Raw genomic sequence first — 16,227 nt, forward strand, 5'->3', positions numbered from 1 at the left:
GATGGCTCAGACAGTAAAGTTTCTGTCTACAATGTGGGAGACCTGGGTTCGATCCCTGGGTAGGAAAGATTCCCTGGAGAAGGAAATGGCAACCCACTCCAGTACTCTTGCCTAGAAAATCCAATGGATGGAGGAGGTTGGTGCAGGCTACTGTCCATGGGGTCACAAAGAGTCAGGTATGACTGAGCAACTTCACTTTCACTTTCCTCTGCCTTTTCTAAATCCAGCTTGAACATCTGGAAGTTCACGGTTCATGTATTGCTGAAGCCTGGCTTGGAGAATCTTGAGCATTACTTCACTAGCGTGTGAGATGAGTGCAATTGTGCAGTAGTTTGAACATTCTTTGGCATTGCCTTTCTTTGGGATTGGAATGAAAACTGACCTTTTCCAGTCCTGTGGCCACTGCTGAGTTTTCCAAATTTGCTGGCATATTGAGTGCAGCACTTTCACATCATCTTTTAGGATTTGAAAAGCTCAACTGGAATTCCATCACCTTCACTTGCTTTGTTCATAGTGATGCTTCCTAAGCCCTACTTGACTTCGCATTCCAAAACATTATCCAAAGCACTTTGCTGACAAAGGTCTGAATAGTCAAAGCTATGGTTTTCCAGTAATCATGTGTGGATATGAGAATTTGGCCATAAACAAGGCTGAAAGCTGAAGAATTGATGCTCTTGAATTGTGGTGCTGCAGAAAACTTTGGAGAGTTCCTTGGACTGCAAGGAGATCAAACCAGTCAATTCTAAAGGAAATCAACCCTGAATATTCATTGGAAAGACATGATGAAGCTTCAGTACTTTGGTCACTTGATGTGAAAAGCCAACTCATTGGAAAAGGCCCTGATGTTCAGAAAGATGGAAGGGAAAGGAAGAAGGGGGCAGCAGGAGATGAGATGGTTAGATAGCATTACTGACTCAAAGGACGTGAACTTGAGCAAACTCCAGGAGACAGTGAAGGACAGAGGAGTCTGGCATATTGCAGTCCATGGGGTTACAAAGAGTGGGACACAATGCAGCAACTGAACAACTTCTTCATGAATACATTACACACAAATTCATGCAGCATTTACACACACACATATATCTATACACAGAAACCATCTCTTGGTTCTAAAATGCAGTATTGTATCATTACCACCTTCAGTCAAAATATATTTGTAAGAAATCCCTTCTGATACTAGGATTGTGTCACCATGTTGAACTAACACCTTGAAAAATTGATGAATCAATCATTTTGAGAAGCTTCAGTATTAAAACATAAAATACTGGATTATAACACTTGTTACTTTCCAATATATAATATACAAACTTCAGAAACTGCCCCTGTGTCAGCTTCTGTCATGAAATTATATACCATGTATATTTGTCCATAGAGTTGTTTAGTGACTAAATGAAAAAGTAGAATAATTTCTCTTCTTACATGTGTTCAAATGTAAGGATTACATTTGTGTTCAAATAACACCTTTCTTTAAAGAAATATATTGCTTTGCCTATACTACTTCATAAAAATCAGAATCATCAGTACAGAAAAATAACTCACATTATCCCACCTAAGGAAAAGGGCTGAAGTTTACCAAACAAGCTTCCTAAGTTTCAATGTGGGTTCTGATTCTGACTTTGTCATATATTAGCTCTGTAACTTTTAGAGTCTCCAGTTTTTAAAAAAAAAAAAAGATGATAACAGTATGTCACTTTTCATGCCAATATGGTCGGAGGGCAAAATGTATTCATTCAAAATTATTTATAGATCATCTACTCTGTGTAGAGCACTGAGAAGCTAATGAAAAACAAGGACAGTCTCTGATCTCAAGAGATTTATGGGCCAGTTGGGAGGCTAGACAAGTAAACAAACAGGCAGTCCTATTAGCCTAGGACACCATAAGAACTCATGAGGATTAATGCAAAGATGTTATTTATTCCTCTGGGTATCTTACAGCACGCATCCGAGCTATACTCGGGTAAACCACTTGATGTGGAAGGGGAAGCTCAAAAGACACTTTCCATCTGTAGTATATGGTTGCCACACAGACTTTTAGTCAGGTGGGTCTGTAAACTGCAGGGCCTTGTGTTTGTTGAGCCCTGGGGCTAATGCAGCAGGCAGTTTGGAGAAGAGTGGAATTGCTCTCCACAAGAGAAGTGGAGAGGGGAGCTAAGGCAGTAGGGAGAGATCAAACCTGCCAGAGGTAGAAGATAGGAGGAGACAGCAAGGAGGAGAAGCAGCAAAGTATGTAACAGGATTTCTTTCACTGAGCTATTTATTGTGCCAAGCTATGGTGCTGAGTACTCCAAATAAATCAGGTTGCCAACAAGGTGAGGAGGTAGGTCATATTATATCCATTTTAGAGTTGATAAATAGAACAGTTAGTAGATGTAGGTTGTTTGGGGATGGTTATGCAGCAAACACCATCTTTTCTGTCTCTCCTATGAAGTCCCCAGTTAATCTAGCATTATTCACTAATGTTTTATAGCAGCGTTCTCAACTTTTTTGGCACCAGCAGCCGATTTCTTAGAAGACAATTTTTCTATAGACTGGGATTGAGGGGGTGGTTTCAGGGGATGATTCAAGCACATTACAATTATCGTGCACTTTATTTCTAATCCAATGCCACCTCTGACCTGATAGGAGGTACCTGTCCACATCCTGGAGGTTGAGGATCCCTGTTTTATAGAATTGGGTCTGGGAGAGGTGGCTTGAAGAGATGCTTGAGAATACTGTTGAAAAAAATCCAGGTTATACATCAAATGGGCATCTAATTCAATGTGAGAGGCTTAGATACTACTTCCCCCAAAAAGTGTGATTTGAACAGACTTGAGAGAGACCAGGATTCAGCCAGACTGTGGGTGTGATACAGGATATATTAGGCAGAGAGAAGAGAATATCTCAAGGCTCAGAGCCAAGAGTACCTGTAGAATATTTGGTGGTAGTGGTTCAGTCGCTAAGTCATGTCCAACTCTTGCAACCCCCAGGACCAAAGCCCACCAGGCTCCTCCATCCATGGGAATTCCCAGGACAAGAACACTGGAGTGGGTTGCCATTTCCTTCTCCAGGGGAGCTTCCTGACCCAGGGATTGAACCCTGGTCTCTCACATTGCAGGTGAGCTCCTGCACTTCAGGCAGATTCTTTACCAACTGAGCTATGAAAGAAGTCATAGAACATTTGAGAAACTATTAAATGTTAACTTTCACTCCAAAAGAGTCATGCATAATAAAGACTATTTATAGGACTTTTTTTCAGTATCTTGCTTTCTCTTCTTTAACTAAGCATGGCTCCCATGAGGGTTATACTGCCCATGAACATTCTGAATATACATAGAAGATATGGAATATATCACAGCAACTGATTATGCCAAAGGAGTGATGGTGAAGTATCACTGCCTACTGTAAATCATTAACAAAAGATATCCATCCATTTTATCAAATATATTTGTTCTGCTGTTGTATCAAATCTATCACAGATGTCCTCTTTATGGTCCCCTGCCATCCAAAACTGGGTATCCTTGGTGTTCTGCGGGTTGATTATAATGGTTTACTAAGGTCTTCATGCTGTTTGTCTTCTTTCCCTGCCAATTAATTCCTCATACTGCCATCCAAATATATGTAGAAGGTCCTCTGACCATGATCCTTAGTGCAATCCTTAATAAATTAGGTTTAAACTCCTTAACCTAGAAATTTGTTTCTAATGTCCTTTGGGAGTTTGGTATTCCTTCCAGCCCAAATGCTATTACTTTTCAACACATGTGTCCACCAAAGTGTATTCTCTGAAAATGCCCTTTATTTGTATATACTGATGCTTTTATTCACCATACTTGGACCTCAACACAGCATCCTGTGTCCACTTGCAAAGTCCTACCTTCGTCTGAATTCCAGCTCTTTGACCTAGTGTTGAGTGTGTGTTCAGTCGTGTCTGACTCTTTGCCATCACATGGACTGTAGTCCGCCAGGCTCCTCTGTCCATGGGATTATCTCAGCAAGAATCCTGGAGTGGATTGCCATTTCCTCCTCCAGGGGATCTTGCCGAACCAGGGATCGAGCTTGTATCACTTGTGTCTCCTGCATTACGGGTGAATTCTTTACCACTGAGCCACCTGGGAATCCCCTTTCATGGACACTTCCTGATTCTCTATCCACTACTCCTGATAGAGCAAAGATGAGATTAACTCCTCAGCTGAATATCCACTGAGTTTTAGGCTTATTTTATATATCGTGTATATCTGTACTACGTCCTGTCATCATTGTACACTACCCCTCTTGCTGGTCTCTAAGTTCTTGAGAGGCAAACATCTCTGGCCCCAAAACTTGGGGGAGGCCTGTGAAGGCCAATATGCATTCCTATGATTCTCAGCCTTCTGGAAATTTGTGAGCCTAGGGACCTATCTTCTTCTCTATTACTCTTTCTCCTTCAAAAAATATTTATAGAGAAAATTCCCTGGTTCTCCAGTTGTTAGGACTCCGTGTTTCCCTGGTTGGGTAACTAAGATCCTACACACAGAGCAGCAAAAAAAAAACAAAACAAAAAAGAGAAAATTATAGAGCATTTGCTATGTGCCTAGCATATAGCTTGGGGGGACATAAAATGATAAGGACAACATGTTTCCTGTCTCTGTGAATGTATAATTTTGGTAAAGGGGTAGGTGAAAAAACTAACCACCAAATAATTACACAGAACTATAGAATTTCAGTTGTATAAGTGTTTAAAGAAACATAAGGACCCAATCAAAAGTGGACCAAAGAACTAAATAGACATTTCTCCAAAGACATACAGATGGCTAACAAACACATGAAAAGATGCTCAACATCACTCATTATCAGAGAAATGCAAATCAAAACCACAATGAGGTACCATTTCACATCAGTCAGAATGGCTGCAATCCAAAAGTCTACAAGCAATAAATGCTGGAGAGGGTGTGGAGAAAAGGGAAACCTCCTACACTGTTGGTGGGAATGCAAACTACTACAACCACTATGGAGAAAAGTGTGGAGATTCCTTAAAAGACTGGAAACAGAACTGCCTTATGATCCAGCAATCCCACTGCTGAGCATACACACTGAGGAAACCAGAATTGAAAGAGACACGTGTACCCCAATGTTCATTGCAGCACTGTTTATAATAGCCAGGACATGGAGGCAACCTAGATGTCCATCAGCAGATGAATGGATAAGAAAGCTGTGGAACATATACACAATGGAGTATTCAGTTAAGTTCAGCCGCTCAGTTGTGTCTGACTCTTTGCAACCCCATGAATCGCAGCACGCCAGGCCTCCCTGTCCATCACAAACTCCTAGAGTTCATTCAGACTCACATCCATCGAGTCAGTGATGCCATCCAGCCATCTCATCCTCTGTCATCCCCTTCTCCTCCTGCCCCCAATCCCTCCCAGCATCAGGGTCTTTTCCAATGAGTCAACTCTTCACATTAGGTGGCCAAAGTACTGGAGTTTCAGCTTTAGCATCATTCCCTCCAAAGAAATCCCAGGGCTGTTCTCCTTCAGAATGGACTGGTTGGATCTCCTTGCAGTCCAAGGGACTCTCAAGAGACTTCTCCAACACCACAGTTCAAAAGCATCAATTCTTTGGCGTTCAGCCTTCTTCACAGTGCAACTCTCACATCCATACATGACCACTGGAAAAACCATAGCCTTGACTAGACGGACTTTTGTTGGCAAAGTAATGTCTCTGCTTTTCAATATGCTATCTAGGTTGTTCATAACTTTCCTTCCAAGGAGTAAGCGTCTTTTAATTTCATGGCTGCAGTCACCATTTGCAGTGATTTTGGAGCCCAAAAAAATAAAGTCTGACACTGTTTCCACTGTTTCTACTGTTTCTCCTCTATTTCCCATGAAGTGATGGGACCGGATGCCATGATCTTCATTTTCTGAATGTTGAGCTTTAAGCCAACTTTTTCACTCTCCACTTTCACTTTCATCGAGAGGCTTTTTAGTTACTCTTCACTTTCTGCCATAAGGGTGGTATCATCTGCTTATCTGAGGTTATTGATATTTCTCCCGGCAATCTGATTCCAGCTTGTGTTTCATCCAGTCCAGCGTTTCTCATGATGTACTCTGCATATAAGTTAAATAAGCAGGGTGACAGTATACAGACTTGATGTACTCCTTTTCCTATTTGGAACCAGTCTGTTGTTCCACGTCCAGTTCTAAATGTTTCTTCCTGACCTGCATACAGATTTCTCAAAAGGCAGGTCAAGTGGTCTGGTATTCCCATCTCTTTCAGAATTTCCCACAGTTTATTGTGATCCACACAGTCAAAGGCTTTGGCATAGTCAATAAAGCAGAAATAGATGTTTTTCTGAAACTCTCTTGCTTTGTCCATGATCCAGCGGATGTTGGCAATTTGATCTCTGGTTCCTCTGCCTTTTCTAAAACCAGCTTGAACATCAGGAGGTTCACAGTTCATGTATTGCTGAAGCCTGGCTTGGAGAATTTTGAGCATTACTTTACTAGCGTGTGAGATGAGTGCAATTGTGCAGTAGTTTGAGCATTCTTTGGCATTGCCTTTCTTTGGGATTGGAATGAAAACTGACCTTTTCCAGTCCTGTGGCCACTGCTGAGTTTCCCAAATTTGCTGGCATATTGAGTGCAGCACTTTCACAGCATCATCTTCCAGGATTTGGAATAGCTCCACTGGAATTCCATCACCTCCACTAGCTTTGTTCATAGTGATGCTTTCTAAGGCCCACTTGACTTCACATTCCAGGATGTCTGGCTCTAGATGGGTGATCACACCATTTTGATTATCTGGGTCGTGAAGATCTTTTTTGTACAGTTCTTCTGTGTATTCTTGCCACCTCTTCTTAATGTCTTCTGCTTCTGTTAGGTCCATACCATTTCTGTCCTTTATTAACCCCATCTTTGCATGAAATGTCCCCTTGGTATCTCTAATTTTCTTGAAGAGATCTCTAGTCTTTCCCATTCTGTTGTTTTCCTTTATTTCTTTGCATTGATCGCTGAAGAAGGCTTTCTTATCTCTTCTTGCTATTCTTTGGAACTCTGCATTCAGATGCTTATATCTTTCCTTTTTCTCCTTTGCTTTTCACTTCTCTTCTTCTCACAGCTATTTGTAAGGCCTCCTCAGACAGCCATTTTGCTTTTTTGCATTTCTTTTCCATGGGGATGGTCTTGATCCCTCTCTCCTGTACAATGTCACGAACCTCATTCCATAGTTCATCAGGCACTCTATCTATCAGATCTAGGCCCTTAAATCTATTTCTCACTTCCACTGTATAATCATAAGCGATTTGATTTAGGTCATACCTGAGTCATCTAGTGGTTTCCCTACTTCTTAAATTCAAGTCTGAATTTGGTAATAAGGAGTTCATGATCTGAGCCACAGTCAGCTCCCAGTCTTGTTTTTGTTGACTGTATAGAGCTTCTCCATTTTTGGCTGCAAAGAATATAATCAATCTGTTTTCGGTGTTGACCATCTGGTGATGTCCATGTGTAGAGTCTTCTCTTGTGTTGTCGGAAGAGGGTGTTTGCTATGACCAGTGCATTACTCAGCCATTAAAAAGAATACATTTGAATCAGTTCTAATGAGGTGGATGAAACTGGAGCCTATTATACAGAGTGAAGTAAGCCAGAAAGAAAAATATCAATACAGTATACTAATGCATATCTATGGAATTTAGAAAGAAGGTAACAATAACCCTGTATGAGAGACAGCAAAAGAGACACAGATGTATAGAACAGTCTTTTGGACTCTGTGGGAGAGGGTCAGGGCAGGAATATATGGAAGAATGGCATTGAAACATATAAAATATCATATGTGAAACGAATCACCAGTCCAGGTTTGATGCATGATACAAGGTGCACTGGGATGACCCAGAGGGATGGGATGGGGAGGGAGGTGGGACGGGGGGTCAGGATGGGGAACATAAGTACACCCGTGGTGGATTCATGTCAGTATATAGCAAAACCAATACAATATTTAATTATTGTAATTATATATTAAAATATATTTAAATGTATATATAAAATAAAAAATTAATTTAAAAAAGAAACATAAGATACTCTATTATCAATATACTCTGAACTTTCACGCCACCAGTCAATTTTTCCATTAAAGTCCTCGCCATAGTGCTTCCTATACCTGCATTCCATTGAAAATACACAGGCCAATCCTGTAACTTTTTTATTTAGTGCTCAGTCTACCAATTTGCCCTAACTGATGCCTGGCTCTGCCCTTTCCACGCCCCCCACCCACCTTACACCACTTGTCTTAAAGTTTTCATGAGTAGAGGCTACTCTATTAGGTCAGGAGGCACGCTTCTTACTCCCCCTCAACCTCCAGCCTGGCCCAACCATGTTCTGCTTCCATTCCAAGGCTTTTCCAACCTCAGCCTAAAGCTCTACTTTTCAAACCTACATTAAGCATTTGGAAAGAGCTTTGTATTGTATAATCAGGGAACTGAGAGACAGCTAGTGTGGCTGGATTTTCTTTTTATTTTTCTGGCTGCACTGAACAGCATGTGGGATCTTAGTTCCCTGTTCTGGGATCGAACCCATGCCCCCAACCACTGGACAGCCAGGGAAGTCCATGGCTGGAGTATTTGATTGGGGAAAGTGTTTTACAAACTAAGACTGAAGGGACAGGCAGGCTCAGACCACATAGCCCTGGGGGCCATGCTGAGATATTATCTGACTCAAATGTTAAAGAATCTGCCTATCAACCCAGGAGCCGCAGGAGATGTGGTTTGAACCCTTGAGTCAGGAAGATTCTCTGGAGGAAATGGCAACCTACTCCAGTATTCTTGCTGAGATAATCCCATGGACAGACAAACCTGGCGGGCTAGAGTCCATGCAATCACAAGGAGTCAGACTCGACTGAGCATGCATGCACACACCAATGAAAACACAGGTGTGAAGGGTTCAGCTGAGTGGAGCTGTTACGTGCCCCCTGCCTACAAAAATGAACCAAAATGAATGCAGTAATCAAACCTTTAATAACTTACTGTGATAGCATGAGCAAAAGGCTAAACCAGAGAAAAAACTGACTCTAGTTTCCATTCCCCCCCACTAAAATGGAGCCAGCATAGGGTAAGTGAATTAGCACAGCTCTGGAGAGAGTAGTTTCCCAGCTAAGGAAACCCCCCACCCACACACCCCACCCCAAGCAAAAGACTCCTGAAGTTTTATGAGACTTGGGGCAGGAGGCAGGGAGATATCAGTTTTAAGACAGATCACTTGGGAACTCCAAAACCTTGCATGGTGGAACTGTGGCATCCTGGATGAGAGACACCTTGGAGACCTGATTCTTAGAGACAGCCAGGGCTCATCAAGGAAAATCGAAGGGGAACTCTCACCACCTCTGCAGCCAAAGCATTGGACCATAACCTCCACCCAGGAAGATATCCTCATGGTGACACCTGGCCATGGCCCCACAGGACTTGAGTGGGTGGGTGGGCAGATCCCAGCTGCCCAAGTATGAAAAGGCAAAAAGATAGGACATGAAAGAGACTCCCCAGGTCATACTCTGCATGTTAGGACCATTCAGAAAGAATGAAGGGATGGAGCCAAAAATCAAATCCAGTTTATGATTATACAGTAAAGGAAGTAAGAGAAATAGATTTAAGGGACTAGATCTGATAGACAGAGTGCTTGATGAACTATGGACGGAGGTTCATGACATTGTACAGGAGACAGGAATCAAGATCATCCCCAAGAAAAAGAAATGCAAAAAAGCAAAATGGCTGTCTGAGGAGGCCTTACAAATATCTGTGAGAAGAAGGGAAGCAAAAAGCAAAGGACAAAAGGACAGATATACCCATTTGAATGGAGAGTTCCAAAGAATAGCAAGGAGAGATAAGAACGCCTTCCTCAGCAACCAATGCAAAGAAATAGAGGAAACTAATAGAATGGGAAAGACTAGAGATCTCTTTAAGAAAATTAGAGATACCACAGGTATGACCTAAATCAAACATTTACATGCAAAGATGGGCTCTGATAGACAAAAAAGGAAGGAAATGGTAGACAGGAATCAAGACCATGCCAAGAAAAAGAAACAGAAGCAGAAGATACTAAGAAGAGGTGGCAGGACAATATTTGAAGAAGAACTGTACAAAAAGATCTTTCAGCAACCCAGATAATCATAGATGGTGTGATCACTCACCTAGAGCTAGACAGGAGCTGGAACATTTTGAACCCAAAAAAAGATGTCCTTTTCATTATAGGTGGGACTGGAATGTACAAAAAGTAGACCCAGATAATCGAGAAACACCTGGAGTAACAGGCAAACCAAAAAAGATGTCCTTTTCTTGGAATATGGAGGCAAATTTGGCCTTGGATGGAATGGAGCAGGGCAAAGGCTAATAGAGTTTTGCCAAGAGAACACACTGGTCATAGCAAACACCCTCTTCCAACAACACAAGAAAAGACTCTACACATGGACATCACTAGATGGTCAACACTGAAATCAGATTGATTATATTCTTTGCAGCCAAAGATGGAGAAGCTCTATACAGTCAGCAAAAACAAGACTGGGAGTTGACTGTGGCTCAGATCATGAGCTCTCTATTGCCAAATTCAGACTTAAATTGAAGAAAGTAGGGAAAACCACTAGACCATTCAGGTATGACCTAAATCAAATACCTATGATTATACAGTGGAAGTGAGAAATAGATTTAAGGGACTAGTTCTGATAGCTAGAGTGCCTGATGAACTATGGAATGAGGTTCGTGACATTGTACAGGAGACAGGGATCCAGACCATCCCCATGGAAAAGAAATGCAAAAAGCAAAATGGCTGTCTGGGAGGCCTTACAAATAGCTGTGAAGAGAAGAGAAGTGAAAAGCAAAGAAAAGGAAAGAGATAAACATCTGAATGCAGAGTTCCAAAGAATAGCAAGGAGAGATAAGAAAGCCTTCTTCAGCGATCAATGCAAAGAAATAGAGGAAAACAACAGAATGGGAAAGACTAGAGATCTCTTCAAGAAAATTAGAGATACCAAGGGAACATTTCATGCAAAGATGGGCTCAATAAAGGACAGAAATGGTATGGACCTAACAGAAGCAGAAGACATTAAGAAGAGGTGGCAAGAATACACAGAAGAACTGTACAAAAAAGATCTTCATGACCAAGATAATCACGATTGTGTGATCACTCACCTAGAGGCCGACATCCTGGAATGTGAAGTCAAGTGGGCCTTAGAAACCATCACTACAAACAAAGCTAGTGGGGGTGATGGAATTCCAGTTGAGCTATTTCAAATCCTGGAAGATGATGCTGTGAAAGTGTTGCACTCAATATGCCAGCAAATTTGGGAAACTCAGCAGTGGCCACAGGACTGGAAAAGGTCCGTTTTCATTCCAATCCCAAAGAAAGGCAATGCCAAAGAATGCTCAAACTACTGCACAATTGCACTCATCTCACATGCTAGTAAAGTAGCCAGGCTTCAGCAGTACTTGAACCGTGAACTTCCAGATGTTGAAGCTGGTTTTAGAAAAGGCAATGAAAGCAGAGATCAAATTGACAACATCTGCTGGATCATGGAAAAAGCAAGCGAGTTCCAGAAAAACTTCTATTTCTGCTTTATTGACTATGCCAAAGCCTTTGACTGTGTGGATCACAATAAACTGTGGAAAATTCTGAAAGAGATGGGAATACCAGACCACCTGACCTGCCTCTTGAGAAACCTGTATGCAGTTCAGGAAGCAACAGTTAGAACTGGACATGGAACAACAGACTGGTTCCAAATAGAAAAAGGAGTACGTCAAGGCTGCATATTGTCACCCTGCTTATTTAACTTATATGCAGAGTACATTATGAGAAACGCTGGGCTGGAAGAAGCACAAGCTGGAATCAAGATTGCTGGGAGAAATCTCAATAACCTCAGATATGCAGATGACACCACCCTTATGGCAGAAAGTGAAGAGGAACTCAAAAGCCTCTTGATGAAAGTGAAAGAGGAGAGTGAAAAAGTTGGCTTAAAGCTCAACATTCAGAAAACAAAGATCATGGCATCTGGTCCTATCACTTCATGGGAAATAGATAGGGAAACAGTGGAAACAGTGTCAGATTTTATTTTGTGGGGCTCCAAAATCACTGCAGATGGTGACTGCAGCCATGAAATTAAAAGACGTTTACTCCTTGGAAGAAAAGTTATGAACAACCTAGATAGCATATTGAAAAGCAGAGATATTACTTTGCCAACAAGTTCCATCTAGTCCAGGCTATGGTTTTTCCAGTGGTCATGTATGGATGTGAGAGTTGGATGTGAGCACCAAAGAATTTGCTTTTGAGCTGTGGTGTTGAGAAGACTCTTGAGAGTTCCTTAAACTGAGATCCAACCAGTCCATTCTGAAGGAGATCACTGGGATTTCTTTGAATGACTGTGGTGTACTTTGGGAGAAGAGTTGACTCATTGCAAAAGACTCTGATGCTGGGAGGGATTGGGGGCAAGAGAAAAGGGGATGACAGAGGATGAGATGGCTGGAGATCACACTTGATGGATGTGAGTCCATTCTGAAGGAGATGGACAGCGTCTGCATTTCTTTGGAAGGAATGATGCAACTGAACTGAACTGCTGAAACTCCAGTAAGGTTTAAAAAGGATATTCCTCCTGAAGGCAAAACGAAAGGTCACTAAAAGAGTTGACTCATTATTTTCCAATAAAAGAAAGACTCGGTTCACTCATTATCAGAGAAATGCAAATCACCTAAAGAGTTATGAGGTAGGTGGGCACCCTCTAGCATGGCGGCGCTTCCGTGTTGGGGACCTAGAGGTGGGCAGGCCCCAAGACGGCTGAAGGGATGTGAAATGCACATCAGCCTGCTCAGCAGTGGGGAACTGGGGCCTGGAATTCAGCATAAATAAACAGAAGCCTGGTCACAGTAGGGAGCATTAGGGGGTTCACAGGGTTAAGCCTAATCACAGGCTTGAATTATCCAGTGGGCACTATCCCTGCTAAAGACAAACTGTTTTGACTGTCTTGAAATGCAAACGAATATTCCCCAATAAGAAACACCCAGAATCCTGCAGCTCAATTCCAGAAAAATAAACGACCCAATCAAAAATTGGGCCAAAGAACTTAGACATTTTCCAAAGAAGATGGAAATAGCTAACAAACACATGAAAAGATGCTCAACATCACTCATTATCAGAGAAACGCAAATCAAAACCACAATGAGGTACCATTTCATGCCAGTCAGAATATCCAAAAGTCTACAAGCAATAAATGCTGCAGAAGGTGTGAAAAGACCCTCTTACACTGTTGGTGGAATGCAAACTAGTACAGCCACTATGGAGAACAGTGTGTTTAAAATAATGGAAATAGAACTAGGACCCAGCAATCCCACTGCTGGGCATACACACTGAGGAAACTGAATTGAAAGAGACATGTGTACTAGATGTCCATCAACAGATGAATGGATAAGAAAGCTAGATGTCCATCAGCAGATGAATGGATAAGAAATGGTACATATACAAAATGGAGTATTACTCAGCCATTAACAAGAATATATTTGAATCAGTTCTAATGAGGTGGATGAAACTGGAGCCTATTATACAGAGTGAAGTAAGCCAGAAAGAAAAACACCAATATACTAATGCATATATATGGAATTTAGAAAGATGGTAACGATAACCCTGTATGTGAGACAGCAAAAGAGACACAGATGTATAGAACAGTCTTTTGGACTCTGTGGGAGAGGGAGAGGGTGGGATGATTTGGGAGAATGGCATTGAAACATGTAAAATATCATATATGAAATGAATCACAAGTCCAGGTTCGATGCAGGACACAGGATGTTTGGGGCTGGTGCACTGGGATGACCCAGAGGGATGGTATGGGGAAGGGAGGTGGGAGGGGGTTTCAGGATGGGGAACACGTGTACACCCTTGGCAGATTCATGTTGATGTATGGCAAAACCAATACAATATTGTAAAGTAATTAGCCTCCAATTAAAAGAAATAAATTTAAATTAAAAAAAAACAAAAACAAAAAAAAAAAAAAAGAAACACCCGGAAGCCTTAAGTCCTGGAGGAGCCCAGCACTCGACCAGAAGTAAGTCCAAATGGGGACTGACGGTGGCCAGTCTACCACTGCTGCGTCAGAGTGATTTTTACGCCTGAGTGCCCTCCACCTGGTAGCTATGCCTGTGGTTGGGGCCGAGCTGTTGTTCCACAGACCTGAGGGGCTACTGCTGCCCAGGCTGGCTCACAGGAGCAAGAGGATTGAGGGTAACGAGGTTTCTGCGGAATTTCCAAACCCTGGTGAGCATATTCATCCTTAAGGCAGAGCAGGTGGGGGCTGCACTGTCTTGATGGAGAACACCTGGCCGGGTGCCGCAGAGGCTGCTGGGAGCTGGGAGCAGAACACTGGCTGCTGGAGAAGCCCAGGGCCAGACCTGGCAGGAGGTTCAAATGAGACTAAAGGTCATCAGTTTGTATCCCATGCCTTTGATTAATTTTCACTTACTCAATGGAGACTATTTACCCTCCTGGCAAAATACAAGGCTGCTCCACTACCTTTTCAGGCCTGGGTCCCACAAGCTAACCAAAGTTTGCCAGGTAAGAGACTCCTGGGAGCCCTGGTTCCTAGAGAACCTGGCACGCTGATCCCACATAAAGTTCACAGGAAAACTGTCGGTCGACGGTGGTTTGCAGCTGCAGTCTCAGAATGATTTTGGGGTGCTGGGGCCCTTCACCATGGAGGCTTTTCTGGAGTTTGGAGCCCGGACCCAGCTCCACAGGCCTGGAGGACCCGGCTGCCCGAGGACTGTTAACCAGGTAAGTCCTGATGATGCGCGTGCAGCATGGGCTGCGGGACCTCTTAGAAGGCAAAGCAAAGACCGCGAGAAAGGGGGTTCATGGGAAAAGACTCTTGGGAGACAAAAGGGGAGATGGTTGGCAATTTGCCTCTGCCATTTTAGAGTGATTTTTCTGGGTGTGCGCTCCCTTACCCTGGAGGGTATGTGATTTTGGGGCTTGATGCTCTTTCCACAGGCCTGGAGGGCCCCAGCTGCCTAAAATGAGCCAAAGGGATTCCCTTACTGCATGCCTGTGCCAAGTGGTTCAAGGTGGCCACAGACCTGGAACAGGTAGCCAATTTGCCCGTTGTTGTCTCAGAGTGATTTTTTTGTGGGGTGTGTGTCCTCCATCTTGGATGGTCTGCAGTTGTTTGGAAGCATGCACTTAGCTCCACCATCCTGGAGGACCCTGGCTGTCCAAGGTCCTCTGTTGGCACTCCTGGGCATGACCGTCAGGGAAGCCAGACTTGGAGAACAGGTGAAGACTGACTGTAGCCCATTTGGAGCTTCTGCTTGGGGCCATTCGAGGGGGTTTTCATCCATCTTCCTTGAGGTCATGCAAGTGGTTGGGATCTGGCTAGCAGTGCCTGCTGAAGGATCTGTGCTGCATGAGCCTGTGCCAGGCAGTTCAGGGCAGCCAGGGACCTGGATCAGGGCAAAGGTTAGGGGTGGTCAGGTCAGAAGAGCAGGATCTTGTGAGAAAAAGGCATCTCTCTAAATCTGAGCCCTGATATATGCAAGTGGGCATATTGCCCTTTAAGGCAGGGCCTGGGGATGCTGTACTGCATTGTCAAGTTTCCCGAAGCAGATTGGGTTGGTTATTTCCAATAAGAGGCAAGTGGGAGTCCTGCTTGCTGGAGAAATCTGGTTGCCTGAGGCTTGTTGTTGGAGATCTAACTGCTGGTGTGGGCTAGTGAAGCTTTCTATGTAATGGTGTGAGGGTGCCCAATTCTGGTACCGAAACAGCGTCAGGGCCCATTCAGGTGTGGTGAGTTTTTTTAGCTTGTTCATTTCCTGCAAGATATGCTGTTATTTTCTAATATCCATTTCCTCGTGTTTAATTCCAAACGGATCTCACACACATACTCCAAATTTCCCTGACGGCCTCTAGATGGTATATGTTGTCATCTTCCATGTCAATGGATCATTATTGGAAATAGCACAGGCGCTACTCTGCAGTTTTAAACTTCTCACAAAGTTCAACACAATGAGGACCTAATTTTTCAAAATGAGTTATTGGCAACACAATGAATGTTCTCTTTGTGTGAATTACAGCAGCTTTTGTTAATTGCCTAAAACCTGCAAACCTGTGGGAAACATTTGCAATAAATTGATTTTTCTAGACATTGCCTCAGTAATAAATAAGTCAGTTTGGTGACAATAAATGCCCCTTCTTTTGATTTTGTGCCCTTGTAATTAAAAAAACCTGAAGACAGAAAATCTGAAAGCTACATCCTCCAAAATATCAC

Source organism: Bos mutus, chromosome 16 (genome assembly GCF_027580195.1).
Source record: "Bos mutus isolate GX-2022 chromosome 16, NWIPB_WYAK_1.1, whole genome shotgun sequence".
Lineage (NCBI taxonomy): Eukaryota > Metazoa > Chordata > Mammalia > Artiodactyla > Bovidae > Bos > Bos mutus.